The 20238-nt window shown below is 42.4% G+C and overlaps 1 protein-coding gene across 1 annotated transcript in view; it reads right to left on the reverse strand.

The window, feature by feature from the left end:
* The window catches only part of LOC121586006 (activating signal cointegrator 1 complex subunit 3), a 164333-nt gene that overhangs the window by 12777 nt on the left and 131318 nt on the right, over nucleotides 1-20238 (reverse strand). The window lies entirely within an intron of this gene.

Raw genomic sequence — 20238 nt, forward strand, 5'->3', positions numbered from 1 at the left:
GGATATGTAGAGCTTGAAGTATAACTGAATGGTGCTAAAAATGTATGTTAATCTTTAAACCAAAAGTGTGTTTTACCATTCAACTTACATAACACAATATATGTGTGTGTGTGTGTGTGTATGTATATGTTGGGGCTGGGAGACCTGGGTCAGGCCTTAGTGGTAAATGTGGGCTGACAGCCGTGTAAATGCCAGCAGTCTGGAATGTTCTGGAATCCTCATCCTCAATGCATAGCAGATGTCTCTGCAGCACACTGCTTCCTTCTACCCATCCATCCATTAGAGGAGGATCAGTGTGTGTGTGTGTGAGTGTGTGTGTGAGAGAGAGAGAGAGTGTGTATTGTACATGTACACTACCAGTCAAAAGTTTGGACACGCCTACTCATTCAAGGGTGTTTCTTTATTTTTTACAATTTTTTACATTGTAGAATAATAGTGAAGACATCAAAATTATGAAATAACATATGGAATCATGTAGTAACCAAAAAAGTGTTAAACAAATCCAAATATATTTTATAGTGGTCCTCTGTAGCTCAGCTGGTAGAGCACGGCGCTTGTAACGCCAAGGTAGTGGGTTCGATCCCCGGGACCACCCATACACAAAAAAAAAAAAATGTATGCACGCATGACTGTAAGTCGCTTTGGATAAAAGCGTCTGCTAAATGGCATATTATTATTATTATTATTATTATATTTGAGATTCTTCAAATAGCCACCCTTTGCCTTGATGACAGCTTTGCACACTCTTAGCATTCTCTCAACCAGCTTCATGAGGTAGTCACCTGGAATGCATTCCAATTAACAGCTGTGCCTTCTTAAAAGTTAATCTGTGGAATTCCTTTCCTTCTTAATGAGTTTGAGACAATCAGCTGTGTTGTGACAAGGTAGGGGTGGTATCAGAGCATATGAGCGGAGTGGAGCGGTGAGAATCTCAGCTCCTCGCTCACGGAGCTGTTCACCCCTCCGCTCCCACCGCTCAAAGTCACATCAGGCCAGTCCGCTCATTATCGCTCAGCGCTCAACGCAGTTTGCATCGCGCTCCACTCAAATCGCCCCCCGCTCGCTCCAAAAAATGAAAAAAATCTGCATGCATTTCACTTTTAGCTTAAACCACAGCCTTACTTTATCTCCCCGAGTTTGTTGCATACAGACTCATCTCGGATTATCCATTCTGTCTTGAAACGGCGATCTAACACTGATGCTAAAATGAGATGTTAATCAGTATAGTATATTCCATAGCGAATTGTCACGTTGTTTGCCAATGTTTCTGCAAAAGCAGCGATGCCCATTGGAAGTGCAGCGTGAGTGTCATCGGTGAGCAGGGATTTGATTTCTGTGACAGCAGAGAGGATCCAGGTTCCCCAGCTCCTTCTGCATTTTGTCTGTGAGGTCTGCCAGTGGTGTCAGCACACTGACAAGGTGCGTCAGCTGCCGTACTTGATTCAGGTTGATGTTAGCAATATTAGACTTGAGTTTGTTTAGCCATAACGGGTATTTTTGGAACAACCGGATGAACGACTGAATCATCCGCAGCTGGCTGCTCCATCGAGTGGTGCAGGCATTTGTAGGGCGGACACCTAATTGGTCGGTTTCCTCTGTGTTCAGGGTGCTCTTGCGTACACTTTCCACCAGGTGCCCGACTTTCACTAACAGCCTATTAATGTTGTCGTGCACGTTAACGGCGTCTTTGATCGCCAGCTGAAGCATGTGAATGGGGCATCTCAGATGTAAATTTGACACAGTAAAGTACTGATTTATCATAGTTTCTACATTAGAGGTTATCACTTCCACATGGACTTGCGAGGGCGCAGGTGGTCCCTCATCCTCTTCTTCATGTTCTGTGCTGCTGTTGGCATCCACGGTCACTTCACCCTCCGCCTCCTCTTCAGTGCCAGGGAGGAGGTTAAACGCCTTGATCATGTTGCTGGCACTGTCAGTGACGACCCAATTCATTATTTATTATTATTTCAGTACACTTTCATACTTTTGGTAAATACAATCTGCAGTATGGTGCCCCTGTATGTGCTCACAGCCCAACAAAACCGTGTGCCCCCGGAACGTCCCATCAATTAAACTGGCCACGATGCCAAGGAAGCTGTGCCCTCTTCTACTGGTCCAAATGTCCGCTGACAGAACGAGCCCATCACCATTTTGCAGTAGGTCTTGCAGTTTGGCTTCCATCTCTTCCAGGGCATGTGGCATGAGCGTGTCCCGTATGGTGTTGTAGCAAGGGGGGGGTGTAGCCCGGTTGAGCTGCGCTGGCGAAGTGTTGCATCCCTTCGTGTTCTCCTTTACTCAGCGGTTCATAGTCCATGAAAATCATTTTAAAAAATGCTACATCCAGCTCTCTTTTTCTCTCCCTTGTTATGGTTGGGCCTTTGCGTGCAGTGAAGAAACTTTTGAATTCCTCAACCCTTTTCTTTTGTTGCTGCTGCTGCTCCTCTCGCTCTATAAAATACAAATTCATGGACAACACAAATTAAATTAAACAGATGGATTCTGGGTCAGGCTTGAGCATGCTTCAGACTCGTGGTGTGAGCGAGCGAAATTTGAGCGGGACATAGGGCGACGCTCCGTCCTTTTAAAAATGCCGCTCTGTCCAAAATCCGCCCGCCCGCTCGCGCTCCACGCTCGCTCCCGCTACACTCCGCTCACATGCTCTGGGTGGTAAAGACCAAGTCCATATTATGGCAAGAAAAGCTCAAATAAGCAAAGAGAAACGACAGTCCATCATTACTTTAAGACATGAAGGTCAGTCAATACGGAACATTTCAAGAACTTTGAAAGTTTCTTCAAGTGCAGTCGCAAAAACCATCAAGCCCTATGATGAAACTGGCTCTCATGAGGACTGCCACAGGAATTGAAGACCCAGAGTTACCTCTGCAGCAGAGTTACCAGCCTCAGAAATTGCAGCCCAAATAAATGCTTCACAGAGTTCAAGTAACAGACACATCTCAAAATCAATTGTTCAGAGGGGACTCTGTGAATCAGGCCTTCATGGTCGAATTGCTGCAAAGAAACCACTACTAAAGGACACCAATAAGAAGAAGAGACCTGCTTAGGCCAAGAAACACGAGCAATGGACATTAGACCGGTGGAAATGTGTCCTTTGGTCTGGAGTCCAAATTTGAGATTTTTGGTTCAAACCACTGTGTCTTTGTGAGACGCGGTGTGGGTGAACGGATGATCTCCACATGTGTAGTTCCCACCGTAAAGCATGGAGGAGGTGGTGTTATGGTGTGGGGGTGCATTGCTGGTCACACTCTTTGTGATTTATTTAGAATTCAAGGCACACTTAACCAGCATGGCTACCACAGCATTCTGCAGCGATACGCCATCCCATCTGGTTTGGGCTTAGTGGGACTATAATTTGTTTTTCAACAGGACAATGACCCAACACACCTCCAGGCTGTGTAAGGGCTATTTTACCAGCTGTCATCAAGGCAAAGGGTGGCTAATTGAAGAATCTCAAATATTAAATATATTTTGATTTGTTTAACACTTTTTTGGTTACTACATGATTCCATATGTGTTGTCATAGTTTTGATGTTTTCACTATTATTCTACAATGTAAAACATAGTAAGAATAAAGAAAAACCCTTGAATGAGTAAGTGTGTCCAAACTTTTGACTGGTACTGTACGTGTGTGTGCTTCCCTGCATGTGTGTACATGTGTTGTTGCAGGGAGAAAAACAGAGTGTTGATGTGGCTGTAAATCATCTGTGTGCTCACTGAGGTTTGACACAAATAACTAAATTTATGGTGGCTTTTAGGCTCTTAGTTATTCAGATAGACCAGAAACACCCTTAGTTATTCAGATAGACCAGAAACACCCTGTATGGAATATCAACCTTATTTAGCATCTTAGTGAACTGCTAATTGGTATACTTAAAGGACCCCTCCAGAGGAAGTTGGCGTCACTATTTCGACTTAATTCCTGTCCTAGTGTGGAAATGCTGGTTTAGTTCCACCCTCTGAACGCCGACGTATGGCTCCTTATAAATATTGATTAATCGGGTGTGCACATCTCCACCTTCCTCCGTGTGCACAGCCCATACGGGCTGTGGCACTCCTCGAAACACACCAAAAAGCCAGGGTCAGGGTTGCTTTGCTAATCTCTAATTTACGGAGCACAGCACAGTTAGGTAGGTAGGACAAGGAAGAGGACCATCCCACTCTCCCCCTACCTCTTCTGCAACGGAATTGAATGATCAAAGATTAATACAGAGTTTAGCGGTAATACTGGAGTTTTACCGGCGAAGCTAGAGGCTAGCTAAACTATTCCCCGGATCAATAAAGCTAGCTAGCTAGCTAACTATTAGCAACTGTGGATAATTGTTTCCAATATTGTTTCGAGCATAAGAGTACCGGTAACTATGCTAGCTAGCTTCCTTTCATCAGTTTTTTTGAAAACCTCATTATCTGAAGAGAAAATATTAGGTAGTTAGCTAGCTACTGTACTCGAAATCTGGCTAGCTAACTAAACAACAGTTGGAACGACCAATGTTTACAAGTATCCCCACTAGCTGGCTACTAGATTACCAATATAACAGTTGGCTCTAAAGCTTTTTGTAGGGAGCCAAGGAAAGCAACTATGGCCTGTATCAGTGATGGACACTAGCTAGAATGTAGACCAATACCTTTATAGCAATATAGCTAGTTACTAATACAATACTTATTGCACACTGTTTTGATGAGCCGGTTAGAAGAAGGCCATCACTTGGTCAAATTATAAACCATACTCCGTACCAAATGCATTGCCTACCAATAAACATCTGACAATGTATACATATTATGTAATTCTACTGTACTTTCCTTATTATTTACTTTGTGATATTACACTGTTGACGTGTATGGAGTGAAAAATTACTAGTTCGCTTGTATTCTCCGAACAAGAACACCAGTGTTCCTGTACCAGAATGTGTATGTACTGTAATATAGGTTATTGCCTAGAGAGGAGGAAGTGGTGGGTTGTTAGAGCACAGTCATGGTTCTAATGTCAGTGGTGCTCATGAGGACCCCCATAACAATTGAAATGCCAATGTGGCCCCCCTCAAACATATTGTAACATTGGAAACCTTCAGTACTCAATGTGTGATAGGACCCTGAGCATAGGAGTAGACTATAATGAACATGTGGGCTTTCTGTATATTGTAATAATTTATTTTCCTTTCCATTGTTGTAGTTGGTTATGTAAACATCATAAGAAAAGGCATTTAATGATAAACAGAATAAAACATGGATCCATTTTGTGATATATATTTTAAATAAATATCATCCAGCCTCACATTATGTCAATATTACAATATTGCTGAGCAACAGAATGGGTCCATGTTTTGTTCTGTTTATCATTCAATGCATGTGTTCTTGGTCTGCATCACACAGCCCGGGAGTCCTCAGTCCTGTAAGACACATAGGTAGGTTATTGAATTGTCATTATGTCTGTCATGGATCCGGTCCATACATTACCATTTTGCTGTCTTCAGTCCAGAGAACTGAGAATCAGGCTGCGATTCGCTCTCTCTCTGTATCCAGTCAAGACATTGCTGTCGGGTTCGTACCCACTGTGTACATCAACACCTGGGTCAAGCCACCCATGGTTGTCCAGCCTTGTTGTAGTCCTGACTCTACTCTACTTCACCTAGGTGGTGTAGGGGTTTTAGCAGGGTTGGACAATCATGGACAGTGACCTGATTTGCATTTTTTGGAGATATAATCTTCTCTCAGTTTTCTGGGTGTGTGAGAGCTACAGTGAGGGAAAAAAGTATTTGATCTCCTGCTGATTTTATACGTTTGCCCACTGACAAAGACATGATCAGTCTATAATTTTAATGGTAGGTTTATTTGAACAGTGAGACAGAATAACAACAAAAAAATCCAGAAAAACGCATGTCAAAAATGTTGTAAATTGATTTGCATTTTAATGAGGGAAAAAAGTATTTGACCCCCTCTCAATCAGAAAGATTTCTGGCTCCCAGGTGTCTTTTATACAGATAACGAGCTGAGATTAGGAGCACACTCTTAAAGGGAGTGCTCCTAATCTCAGCTTGTTACCTGTATAAAAGACACCTGTCCACAGAAGCAATCAATCAATCAGATTCCAAACTCTCCACCATGGCCAAGACCAAAGAGCTCTCCAATGATGTCAGGGACAAGATTGTAGACCTACACAAGGCTGGAATGGGCTACAAGACCATTGCCAAGCAGTTGGTACGATTATTCGCAAATGGAAGAAACACAAAATAACTGTCAGTCTCCCTCGGCCTGGGGCTCCACGCAAGATCTCACCTCGTGGAGTTGCAATGATCATGAGAACGGTGAGGAATCAGCCCAGAACTACATGGGAGGATCTTGTCAATGATCTCAAGGCAGCTGGGACCATAGTCACCAAGAAAACAATTGGTAACACACTACGCCGTGAAGGACTGAAATCCTGCAGCGCCCGCAAGGTCCCCCTGCTCAAGAAAGCACATATACAGGCCCGTCTGAAGTTTGCCAATGAACATCTGAATGATTCAGAGGAGAACTGGGTGAAAGTGTTGTGGTCAGATGAGACCAAAATCGAGCTCTTTGGCATCAACTCAACTCGCCGTGTTTGGAGGAGGAGGAATGCTGCCTATGACCCCAAGAACACCATCCCCACTGTCAAACATAGAGGTGGGAACATTATGCTTTGGGGGTGTTTTTCTGCTAAGGGGACAGGACAACTTCACCGCATCAAAGGGACGATGGACGGGGCCATGTACCGTCAAATCTTGGGTGAGAACCTCCTTCTCTCAGCCAGGGCATTGAAAATGGGTCGTGGATGGGTATTCCAGCATGACAATGACCCAAAACACACGGCCAAGGCAACAAAGGAGTGGCTCAAGAAGAAGCACATTAAGGTCCTGGAGTGGCCTAGCCAGTCTCCAGACCTTAATCCCATAGAAAATCTGTGGAGGGAGCTGAAGGTTCAAGTTGCCAAACGTTAGGCTCGAAAGCCATAGCCCCAACAAGCCACGCCTATAAGTCTTCTAATAGGCTGTCGTTGCTACAATTTATTTAGTCAAAATGCATTTGTATTGTACTAAACACATACCAAAAGCATACCAAAAGCACTAACATGCATTTAAATGACTGCAAACATGATACATTATCTGTCATGTAGTGACTCCATGTCTTTCATGTGCATATGTCAAATAAACAAACTAACTTGACGAGAGCATTGCAACCAATGTCCAATGGTCAGAATTTGACGTGTACTGGGTCGTTCCACAAAATTAGTTCCCTTTGCGTCCCTTTGATAGGTTAAGTAGAAATGATGGACCAATATTGCATTTTAAAAGCCTATTACAGTGGGGAAAAAAAGTATTTAGTCAGCCACCAATTGTGCAAGTTCTCCCACTTAAAAAGATGAGAGAGGCCTGTAATTTTCATCATAGGTACACGTCAACTATGACAGACAAAATGAGAAAAAAAATATCCAGAAAATCACATTGTAGGATTTTTAATGAATTTATTTGCAAATTATGGTGGAAAATAAGTATTTGGTCAATAACAAAAGTTTCTCAATACTTTGTTATATACCCTTTGTTGGCAATGACACAGGTCAAACGTTTTCTGTAAGTCTTCACAAGGTTTTCACACACTGTTGCTGGTATTTTGGCCCATTCCTCCATGCAGATCTCCTCTAGAGCAGTGATGTTTTGGGGCTGTCGCTGGGCAACACAGACTTTGAACTCCCCTCCAAAGATTTTCTATGGGGTTGAGATCTGGAGACTGGCTAGGCCACCCAGGACCTTGAAATGCTTCTTACGAAGCCACTCCGTTGCCCGGGCGGTGTGTTTGGGATCATTGTCATGCTGAAAGACCCAGCCACGTTTCATCTTCAATGCCCTTGCTGATGGAAGGAGGTTTTCACTCAAAATCTCACGATACATGGCCCCATTCATTCTTTCCTTTACACGGATCAGTCGTCCTGGTCCCTTTGCAGAAAAACAGCCCCAAAGCATGATGTTTCCACCCCCATGCTTCACAGTAGGTATGGTGTTCTTTGGATGCAACTCAGCATTCTTTGTCCTCCAAACACGACGAGTTGAGTTTTTACCAAAAAGTTCTATTTTGGTTTCATCTGACCATATGACATTCTCCCAATCCTCTTCTGGATCATCCAAATGCACTCTAGCAAACTTCAGACGTGCCTGGACATCTACTGGCTTGAGCAGGGGGACACGTCTTGCACTGCAGGATTTGAGTCCCTGGCGGCGTAGTGTGTTACTGATGGTAGGCTTTGTTACTTTGGTCCCAGCTCTCTGCAGGTCATTCACTAGGTCCCCCCGTGTGGTTCTGGGATTTTTGCTCACCGTTCTTGTGATCATTTTGACCCCACGGGGTGAGATCTTGCGTGGAGCCCCAGATCGAGGGAGATTATCAGTGGTCTTGTATGTCTTCCATTTCCTAATAATTGCTCCCACAGTTGATTTCTTCAAACCAAGCTGCTTACCTATTGCAGATTCAGTCTTCCCAGCCTGGTGCAGGTCTACAATTCTGTTTCTGGTGTCCTTTGACAGCTCTTTGGTCTTGGCCATAGTGGAGTTTGGCGTGTGAGTGTTTGAGGTTGTGGACAGGTGTCTTTTATACTGATAATAAGTTCAAACAGGTGCCATTAATACAGGTAACGAGTGGAGGACAGAGGAGCCTCTTAAAGAAGAAGTTACAGGTCTGTGAGAGCCAGAAATCTTGCTTGTTTGTAGGTGACCAAATACTTATTTTCCACCATAATTTGCAAATAAATTCATTAAAAATCCTACAATGTGATTTTCTGGAAATAAATTCTCAATTTGTCTGTCATAGTTGACGTGTACCTATGATGAAAATTACAGGCCTCTCTCATCTTTTTAAGTGGGAGAACTTGCACAATTGGTGGCTGACTAAATACTTTTTTCCCCCACTGTATATGAAATTAAGTGCCCTTTAATATAGACTATATGGAGAATTCAATACATTTCATTTTGAATATGAAAAAAGACTTGCTAACGTGCCAAAATTCAAACCACACCAGCGAAAATATTTTTGCAGCTGAAAAACGATGCCCAGAGCTTACCAGTGATGTTGCACAACAATTTAAGTTGACCAGACGGACACCTTCCTCTCCATGGAGAACAATTGAGTATGTCATTGTCTAGTTCATATAATTTAGGCTATACAATGATCCATGATAGACAGACAATGTGACTATTCACTAACTCCACCTTTGTGTCTATGTTTTAGGAGTCAACAGACAACAATTCAGCCTCACTGAAGTATGTCCAGAAAAATGCAGTATACACATTCGAGTAGGTTATTGTGAAGGTAGGCCTATGTCACGAAATAACATCATACAGTGAGGGAAAAAAGTATTTGATCCCCTGCTGATTTTGTAAGTTTGCCCACTGAGAAAGACATGAAGATTTCCCTTCATTGGAAGTAAGGGGCCTAGCCCGAACCATGAAAAACAGCCCCAGACCATTATTACTCCTCCAACAAACTTTACAGTTGGCACTATGCATTGGGGCAGGTAGCATTCTCCTGGTATCTGCCAAACCCAGATTCGTCCGTCGGACTGCCAGATGGTGAAGCGTGATTCATCACTCCAGAGAATGCGTTTCCACTGCTCCAGAGTCCAATGGCGGCGAGCTTTACACCACTCCAGCCAACGCTTGGCATTGCGCATGGTGATCTTAGGCTTGTGTGCGGCTGCTCGGCCATGGAAACCCATTTCATGATGCTCCGGACTAACAGTTCTTGTGCTGACGTTGCTCCCAGAGGCAGTTTGGAACTCGGTAGTAAGTGTTGCAACCGAGGACAGACAATTCAGCTCTAGGCGGTCCCGTTCTGTGAGCTTGTGTGGCCTACTAGTTCGCGGCTGAGCCGTTGTTGCTCCTAGATGTTTCCACTTCACAATAACATCCCTTACGGGCCATTCTACTGCCAATGTTTATTTATGGAGATTGTATGGCTGTATGCTTGATTTTATACACCTTTCAGCAACGGGTGTGGCTGAAATAGCAGTATCCACTAATTTGAAGGCGTGTCCACATACTTTTGGCCAGTGTATTTTACAAAACATTTCGAAATACATTTAAAATATTTACCAAATATATTGATAAATACCGAATGTATTTAAAAAAATGTATTTCAGAATGTATTTCTTAAATACATTTTCCGATGCATTTAACATACACTCAGTGGCTAGTTTATTAGGTACACCGATATTGTACCGGGTCAGTCCCACCTTTGCCTCCAGAACTACTCAAATTATTCTGGACATGAATTCTACAATGTGTGGCGTTCAAACGATGCTCAATTGGTATCAAGTAGGGTGGCAGAAATTCCTGGAACTTTCAATAAATTCCATGGTTTTCTCGAAATCCCAGTTGGTTTCCTGATTCCAGGAATCCTCCAACCGGGATTTCTGGAAAACCAGGGAATTTATTGAAAGTTCCAGGAATTTTGCCACCATAGTATCAAGGGACCAAATGTGTGCCAGGAAAACTTTCCCCACACCATTACACCATCGCCACCAGTCTGTACCGTTGACACCAGGCAGGATGGGGCCATGGACTCATGCTGCTTACGCCAAATCCTGACTCTGCCACCAGTATGACGCAACAGGAACTGGGATTCTTCAGACCAGGCAATGTTTTCCACTCAATTGTCCAGTGTTGGTGATCACGTGGGCACTTGAGCCACTTCTTCTTGTTTTTAGCTGATAGAAATGGAACCCGGTGTGGTCGTCTTCTGCAATGGCCCATCTGTGACAAGGACAGACGAGTTGTGCATTCCGAGATGCCGTTCTGTACACCGTTGTACTGTGTTTGCACTGTTATTTGCCCGTTAGTTGCCCACCTGTTAGCTTGCACGATTCTTGTCATTCTCCTTCAACCTTTCTCATCAATGAGCTGTTTTCACCCACAGTACTGCAGCTGACAGGATGGTTTTTTCTTTGTCACACTATTCTCTGTTATCCCTAGACAAGGTTGTGGGTTCGATCCCCGGGACCACCCATACGTAAAAATGTATGCACACATGACTGTAAGTCGCTTTGGATAAAAGCGTCTGCTAAATGGCATATTATATTATTCTATTATAAAAGCCCAGGAGGCCGGACGTTTCTGAGATACTGGAACCGGCACGCCTGGCTTCAACAATCACACCTCGCTCAAAGTCGCATAGGTCATTCGTTTCGCCCATTCTAATGTTCAATCGAACAGTAACTGAATGCCTCCATGCCTGTCTGCCTGTTTTACTGTATATAGCAAGCCACGGCCACGTGACTCACTGTCTGTTGGAGCGTACCATTTTCATTCCATTTTCTACATTTTACATTCATTTATATATACGTTTTAAATACTTTCCGTAATATATGTTGGTCATTTTTTTCCGTGTGGGCAATCAACTAGACATCTGAGTAATGGAGCATGTGAACACCTTTGTTATGATTACAGTAAGTGAAAGCATGTAGAAGTTGTGGTAAAGAAACAAGAACTCACAGAACAGGTTTTCAGTAATGTGAAATGTCTTGAACATTGCAGATAGAAATGTTGGATTTGAATCGAATCATGTATTAGGGCAATACTCACTTTTCTTCATATACCTTCTAGGGTTAAACTCCGCGGATCTTATTTTAGCATTGAACAAATCACTTTAATTCAAAAGAATCAGCTTGTAAATGCACCTATAAGCATTGTGTAGCGCATATTTATTTTTTCTCGTTTTGAAACTATGCCAGCATTAGACATTACACAAACATTTAAACTAGCTACTAGCTTCGGATGCACAGGCTTTGCTCAGGTTGTTTGAAAACCTGGGGAAGTTGTCCGCAGGAAGATGCTAGCCCTGTGAGACCCCTGGTTGTAAAAAGTTAAAACAAAGAGAGAAAAACAAGGAAATACCTCTCCTGAGGGGATTTTTCTTTTAAACGTAATTTTCTTCAGAGCCAATCAGATGTGAGCGTTAATAGCCTGCCCACAGAGCCCGCCCAATAGTCAAGTCAACGAAATTCGGAAGGATGGCCTCGAGAGACTGACTGTATTGGAGTCAATTTACATTAGTAGAATATGTATTGTAAGATCTCTCTCTTCAACATCAGTTGCAACTTTTCTGTTTACACTATCCTTACATTAGCCTTGGATGTAGTGTGGCCAAAGCCACATTCCTACTTTGTGTGTGTGCAGCTATTAGCATACTGTAAATACCATAGTATATAGACAACCAAAATAAGGATAGCTATTCAAACAAACAATAGACCCATTTCCCGGCCCTGTCATGAAAATGTGCGTGCGCACGTGTGCATCAGAAAAAAGTTTGTTTACATGGAAGTGGATACTTGCTTGTGCAAGTTAACAAACGTAATCAGATGGTTATTGTCTACTACATAGCAGATGTCATCAGAGGATGATGTATTAGTAGCTGAGACATGTATGTTGTTGGTATAAAAATATTATACATCTAACTAAAACAGTCTTTTCATAATAAGCAAAAGGCAAAAAGGGAATTCTTGCAGGTAAATGTGGCGCCGGAGAGCCATTGTCTTTACACTGTACCACTCAGAGGGGGGTATGTGGTGTAGATGTGTCCCACACTATCTACGGAGGTGGCTTGGGAAATAGAGATTTGAATCTATATCTGTCTCTTTACACTGCTAAAATGTGTGTCCTGGAACTTGAATGTTGTCAAACTAGTGTAGTGTAAAAAGGCCTTTCTGATTAGTTGACTGATTTCTTTGGTATGGGAGTGAGTGGCAAGTTTTTTTCTCTCTCTCTTTCAGAGCTGAGGGCTGTGTTACTGGGTTCAAACCGGTCTGGTAAGAAATTTGTGGGGAACACCATTCTGGGAAAAGAGGCCTTGGATGCATCCAGAAGCACTGCCCAATGTGAGAAGGGAGAGGGCGATGTCTGCGGGAGGAAGGTCACTCTGGTGGAAGGAGTTTCATTTGTCTGATACAGCTGCACTTGTTAAAGATGGACTGCAGCACAGTGTGTCTCTATGCCCCCCTGGACCCCATGCTTTCATCCTTGTGGTTGAGGTGGACTTGCCATTCACTGATGCCTACAGAAGATCAGTGGAGGATCACGTCCAGCTCTTTGGCGAGAGAGTGTGGAGTTACACCATCATACTGTTCACATGGAAGGATTATCTGGGAGACACAACCATTGAGCAGTTCATTGAGGGTGAAGGAGAGGCCCTCCAATGGCTTATAGAGAAATGTGGTAGGAGATATCATGTTTTCAGCAATGAGGACAGGGGTGATGGCACTCAGGTCACAGAGCTACTGCACAAGATAGACGTGATGGTGGCAGGAAATGGTGGCAGCCATTTTGAAATTGAGACCTCGCAATTTCAGAAAGTGGAGAAGGACAGAAGGGAAATGGAAGAGAGAGCTCAAGAGAGATTTCTTAGAGCTCAGAGGCAAAGAAAGATGCTGAAAGCCCTCAAAGGTTAGTCCAAGTGTATTGATGCCTGATCTCTTGGGTCTTATACTGCACATTTTATGTTCCACTTCAAATCAATTCCAAACCATACAGCATTTCATAAATGAATACAATAAAATGTGTTATCACTAATATAGAAAACCATTTACTTATTTCTTCAGGAAATGTACAGATTCAGAGAGAAATCCAAATTCTACTGGTGGGGTGGATCTGGGCTGGAAAAAGCCATGTAGGAAACACCATCTTGAACAATTAAGCATTTATTGAAGAAAGAACTAAAGACTCCACAAGAAGAAGTGGTGAAGTGGCTGGCAGGCAGATCACCATGGTAGATACACCAGGCTGGTGGAAATACTTCCAGCCCAGATGACCCCAAACAAGGTCGAGGAAGAGATCCTGAAAGGTGTGCCTCTGTGCTCTCAAGCACCCCATGCCATCCTCCTGGTAGTTCCAGCAGATACATCATTCACAGAAGACCAAAAGCAGAACATACAAGAGAACAAGGAACGGTTTGGAGAGAATGTCTGGAGACACACTATCGTGCTGTTCACCTACGGGTACTGGCTGTGTGGTGTACCCGTTGAGCAGCACATTGAGAGCGAAGGGGAAGCCCTCCAGTGGCTTGTTGAGAAATGTGGGAACAGGTATCATGTCCTCAACAATAAGAACAGGAGTGATCGCACTCAGGTCACCGACCTGCTAGAGAAGATAGAGGAGATGGTGGCAGGAAACAGTTTGTTTTTACTCACCACAGATACTCAAAGCAACGTGGAGACTGCCCATGGAACCAAAACCAACCAAGAGCTCTATGGTAGAGAGATTGAGCTTGAAGAGTTGGGGCGAATAGTGAATCAGGAATGGGACAGTAAGAACATGGAGATGAGGGAGAGAGTAAGGAGGGTGAGGATGGCCATCCAGTCTGCTAAATCCAAGGACAGCGGAAATAACAGCATGGACATTCCTACGGAATGTAAGACGTACTTGTTGATGTCTTCTGTGTGTACTTCACTTATCTGTGTCTTAGAAATGTAATTTAATATCATTTTTCCTTCCAGTTAAAAAGGGGGAATCAAAGGTCTCAAGAAAGATGTCTCATTGCCTTTACAACGTCTGTCCAACCGTGAGTAATCAAATCAGGGATGTACAGAAATACCTCAAAAGCTGTAACTAAAAGAACTACAATTTAATTTCAACAAAAATTGCCAAATTTTTTGTCTGAGGTAGATGATTAATTGCCATAGTTTCTGATTCTTTCTTGACCAGGAAATTCTCAGTTGATTCAGAATTTAATAGAAGTTAGCTTACTCATTGGGCAAGCTTTCTGCAACAGCTCGATGGCAAACTTAGATTTTGAGGTGAAGTATCCATTTAACTTCCTAACATTGTTTTTCAGCAAGCACTGCTACCCCCACAGTACCCAGAGCTGTGGTTGGAATTCCAGGTCAGGTCAAAGACAAGTTAAAGGACATGCTTGAGAAGGAATGGCACAGACGAGAAGCCGACATAATGTACAATATCCAGGTGACACTTTAGGACGAAAGATGTCATTCAGGTAACGTAAAGTTACTGTCAATTTCCATTGTCTTAACTGTATGCTTGTAAGATGAACCAATAGAGACCAATAGATATACACTAAGTGTACAAAACATTAGGAACACCTTCCTAATATTGAGTTGCACCCACTTTTGCCCTCAGAACAGCCTCAATTCGTCAGGGTATGGACTCTACAAGGTGTCGAAAGCGTTCCACAGGGATGCTGGCCCATGTTGACTACAATGCTTCCCACAGTTGTGTCAAGTTGGCTGGATGTCCTTTGGGTGGTGGACCATTCTTGATACACACAGGAAACTGTTGAGCGTGAAAAACCCAGCAGCGATGCAGTTCTTGACACCAGTGCGCCTGGCACCTACTACCATACCCCGTTCAAAAGCAGTTAAAGCACTGTTAGATTAATTTGGATTTTAAGAATAATGACTAAAGAATTTCACCCCAAACACAGTATAAATGTTAGAATTATCATGTAGTGTCAACCCACTAACAGAGGGGGCGTTACTAACCATTCAAGGGGGAAGGCGGGAACTGTTTAAGAAAGCCACCTAAAGGTGGGAGGAGCATAGTGCCTTTGTTTGTCAAGGGGTATAAAAACAGTATGTTTGTGTTTTTGGCCCCAGAGCTCTCGCCATGAATAAAAATACAGATAAGACTTGTGAGTTGTGGACCTTGAATCATTGATGATTAAAACCAGAGCCTTACAACCTCTGGTAATGATTCAAGCTTAGGTTGAATTAGAGATAAAAATTCACATGACAGATTGGTCCTTCGAGCCGGATCTTAATACATCTTTATCGTTCTAGAGACACCGAAATCCGTGCACGGGCGGGTGATAGCATCCGTTAGAGAGTCCTGGCCTTCCACGTTAAGGTTAATAAACAGGCCGGTGATTACTCTTTATGAACGATAAAGACGTTAACAAGTTTGAAAAAGCATTTTAATCCAGACTGCAAGGAAAAGGTCAGTAATTTTTATTCATGGATTTTGGTAAAATGAGTTGAACTTAGTTACCAAAGTCAAAGAAGGTAATAATTATTACGACAGGGAGGGTCCGCAATTGATCCTAGAGGTAAATAGCTATTACAAAAAAAACTAGTCCGAAATGACATGGTAGTGAATTGCAATCACAAATGTAAACTAAGTTAATATTGTCATTGTACGAATTGCAATGTTCAGTATAAACAGGGAAATAATTATCATCGTATGAGAGGGATATGTCGGGAGTTCATATATGCGACTGGGCATTTGCTAGAACTGTGCAAACAAGTTTAACAGATGATAAGGTCATATGTGTGTGAGACTGAATCCCTCGGGAGACGTGATTATTATTTCAGGGGTGGGGGAAAAAATAAGTTGCGTGAGGAAAATTGGGTAACTTACTCTTTTCATGAAACCGGAGTTAAATAGAAACTCTGGGTTAGGGGTTAAATAATTTTAAAGGGTTAATTACAAAAGCAAGAGGCGCACTAAGAGATTGGCTCCTACGGAAATAATTCGGGAGTGAATTATTTAAAAAACTAAAAGGGGGGGAGGGATTTCTTATTGTTCCACGATGGGAAAGACATCTTCTAAACAAGTCCGAGAATTAACGGGAGATGAAATATATATGTTAGGGAGGGATCGGAGAAATATGTTTTATGGGTCCATTTGGGAGAAGAGGTATGAATTTATTGGGCATCTCGAAGTAAAAAAGTTAGTGGGCAGATGCATATAAAATTTGATGAAAAAAAAGCGAAAGGAGGGGCTGAAGACAGGGAGTGTGTTTTTTTTAAGCGCGAAAATGCTTTAACGGGGACAAAGGAATATTTAACTATCGTGACTGCAGGGGGAAAAGGAGAATGACAGTCAATATTTTTGGTTCGAACAAATGTTTGACAAAATGATTCGTGTCAATTAAGAATTGGCTAAAAACACCACAAAGCGATTATTTGAGAGGTACCTATAAAGTCCAACGATGTGGTCCTCTGTAGCTCAGCTGGTAGAGCACGGCGCTTGTAACGCCAAGGTAGTGGGTTCGATTCCCGGGACCACCCATAATAAAAAAAAATATGCACGCATGACTGTAGGTCGCTTTGGATGGGAGCGTCTGCTAGATGGCATATTATTATGCGTGTGTCTGGACTTTCGCACTCAAACTTAGAATATTTGCGTTTTTGGTCAGTTGGCAGACGCTCTAATCCGGAGCGATTTGAAGAGCCAATCGAGGTTTGCATGGAACTATTCTGTCGTGTTGGGCATTTGAATGGCAGAAGATGAAATATGTGTGTATGAGGAAATTCAACGGCGGGTATGAATGATAACCGGATACTACTTAGTATTTGGTTGGTTAAATGCTAAATAAAAGATTTGAGGCGTGGTTATGGGGTAACTAGGAAGACGCACTTATTCAAAAAGGAATGGGTGGAGAGAGAGTTTTTTTACGTGTATTAAAAGTTGCATTAGATAGCTTTAGTAATATTCTAGATATGTCTATGAAAATATGTTATACGTACTAATGACATTATTTCCTAAGAAGGAAAATTGTAGGGAAGTTTTCCGCGCCTCCCCCATAATGTAGGAAGGAGCAGGAGAGGGGGGGAGTGAGAGACAGGACATCGTTCAAATGGTAGGAATGTCATTAAGTGTATGCTGATAAATAATATCAAGCGTTTGTTTTATTGATTGGGACGAATCAGAGAAAACTGTTAAATATATTGAATAGCGAACTGAAAATGAAAGGCATGGAATACAAATAATTGGAAAATTTTAAAACGATAATTTATTTTCGTTACAAGGAAGCAAGTGGCATTGGCTGTTGTGCTGGGGGAATAGCGCCAGCCTGTGGTGGGTTCTGGATTTGTTATAAATAACTTTATATTTTAAACTAAAATGAATAGACTACAATTGGAACATCAGAAAAAGGACAATATAATTCGTAATAGTTATTATAATTATTATTGATAGTTATTGCAATTATTATTATCCTGAGTGGCGCAGTGGTCTAAGGCACTGCATCGCAGGGCTAACTGTGCCACTAGAGATCCTGGTTCGGATCCAGGCTTTGTCGCAGCCGACAGCGACTGGGAGACTCATGGGCGGCACACAATTGGTCCAGTGTCGTCCAGGGTAGGGGGGAAAATGGCCGGCAGGGATGGAGCTCGGTTGATAGAGCATGGTGTTTGCAACGCCAGGGTTATGGGTTCGATTCCCACGGGGGGAGGCCAGTAAAAAAAAATAAAGATTAAAATAATAAAAATGTATTCACTAGGTTGCTCTGGATAGGAGCGTCTGCTGGGTGACTAGAATGTAAATGTATTATCATTGATTCAGTAATGATAGGAGGGAAGTAGCGATAGAGCTGAGAGGGTTGAGAGTTGAGGACAAGGAGAATGATTTGTGGCTCTGGTTGGCGGGAAAAAGGAGAGGCAGAGACAGACTTAGAGAGACAGAGAAAGTTAGAGAGGGAGAGAATAAAAGAAAAAGAGAGAAGGAAACTGTTTAGGTTTGAAAAACAAGCAGGCTGAGAGACAGAGATAACAGTTTCTGGAGCTTGAAAAGCAGAGACTAACAGAGTAAGAAAAGGAACAGACGAGAGCAGAGTATTTAATGGCCACTAGGGGAAATAGCTGGGATCGGTAGAACTCCAGGATAGAAGAGGAGAGAGATTTTACTAGGGGGTGGATCAAATAATTGATAATGAATCATTTGAATGAGATCACATGTAGCAGATTTAGAGTAATCAATTAAATAATCATTGTATACTCGAGGAATTTTGAGGGATTTTATGAAGTTAGGCAGTATTTAGGTCATAAGAGGGAGCTACCAAATTAAGTTGAGCCTAACTATCTTTGATTGTTATTTTTCAATTGGGTTTTTCAAATAAAATAAAAACACACCCAGCATGATGTTTATAAAGGGTTGTTATGTTGAATTTAGGGAATTTTCAACAGTTCATAGGTGGTGTTTACTATGCTGTGGGATGGAACGGTTTATTGGGTGATATTTGAAACTAAATTCATGGAATAAGCTGCAGTAATCAGAAGAATGTACAATCTAAGCGAGACAACTATTGCCTAGATCATTGATTTAGCAATAGGGTCAGGTAGATAAGGAAAAGAAGAAAACAATTAGATGAAGAATGATGAGCTTTTTGGTAAGGATAGACTTCTGTAAAGCTAAGATCGTCATTATGTACTGCATACGGGTAAATCAAGTGATCTTATCTATGGGAAGGCAATGGCAGCCCATGGTAAAATCATTTGGAACTCTGAGGAGGAAGAACAGGTTATGTTGTTGCTCTCTTCAAAAACAGTCTTAGCTTTTCATAAATATATCAGGGATGTTACCCAAATGGTATAGAGTAAAGAGGGATGACATTGGTCGTGGTTTAAAGATGATGTTTTTTTTTTGGTGGGCTATTAGAGATAACTGGGTTATCTAGTTGCTAGGCAGAATACTTAAGTGACCTAAAAAATGGACTTGTCATGTCCAACAATCAGTCTTCAGGTCAAGCCCGGGAGAGCCGGGGTAGAACAGAGGTTGAACTAAACATAAGTGTTTTTTTGATTGGATTACTAATTGATTCTGAACTGAATGAAAGTCGAATTTAGCCGCCATAAAGACAAAGGAAGTGGGAGGAGCAATAAAGAAGCAAAAAAGAATCTCAAAAATGAAAGGCATGGCAATTGGTTGATAAATAACCTAAGGGAATGTTTAGGAAGGTGGAAAAAATTGACACATAAGCAGAACTATGTGTCAAGAAGGGGGAAGAGGCTAATTGTATTAGATAATATACGAAGGAGAGGACAAAATACTTTAAAAAAACATTTTTTAGATAGTCTAAAAGGAGAATGCAGTCAGAAATTGTTACATTAATCTGAACATGTGTGAAGATAGTTTATTAACCACACCCGTATGTCAGAGGTTTTGTGCCCCACAGGTGAACTAAAGGAGAAGGTGACCCACTATCTAACCAGGTGACTGGTGAGCATCCAGTTAGAAGGAAAACTGGAAGCAGGCCTGTTGGGAAGGGCCCTATCAGGTTATGTTGGTAACCACCTTGGCCATTAGAATAGCAGAGAGAGGAACCTGGGTCCATGTTACCCACTGCAAGAAGGTAGGACCACATACAAGCACCGCTTAGCACACGCAGAGTTGACGAGCGGAACTGCGCCACAGGGTGCGGGGGTCACCTCTGTCAACGAAGATCTCCTACCCAGACCTATCATCACTGTAGTGTGTTCCTAGGGTGTGAGTA

This window comes from Coregonus clupeaformis, unplaced genomic scaffold, assembly GCF_020615455.1.
Source record: "Coregonus clupeaformis isolate EN_2021a unplaced genomic scaffold, ASM2061545v1 scaf0071, whole genome shotgun sequence".
Taxonomy (NCBI): Eukaryota; Metazoa; Chordata; class Actinopteri; order Salmoniformes; family Salmonidae; genus Coregonus; species Coregonus clupeaformis.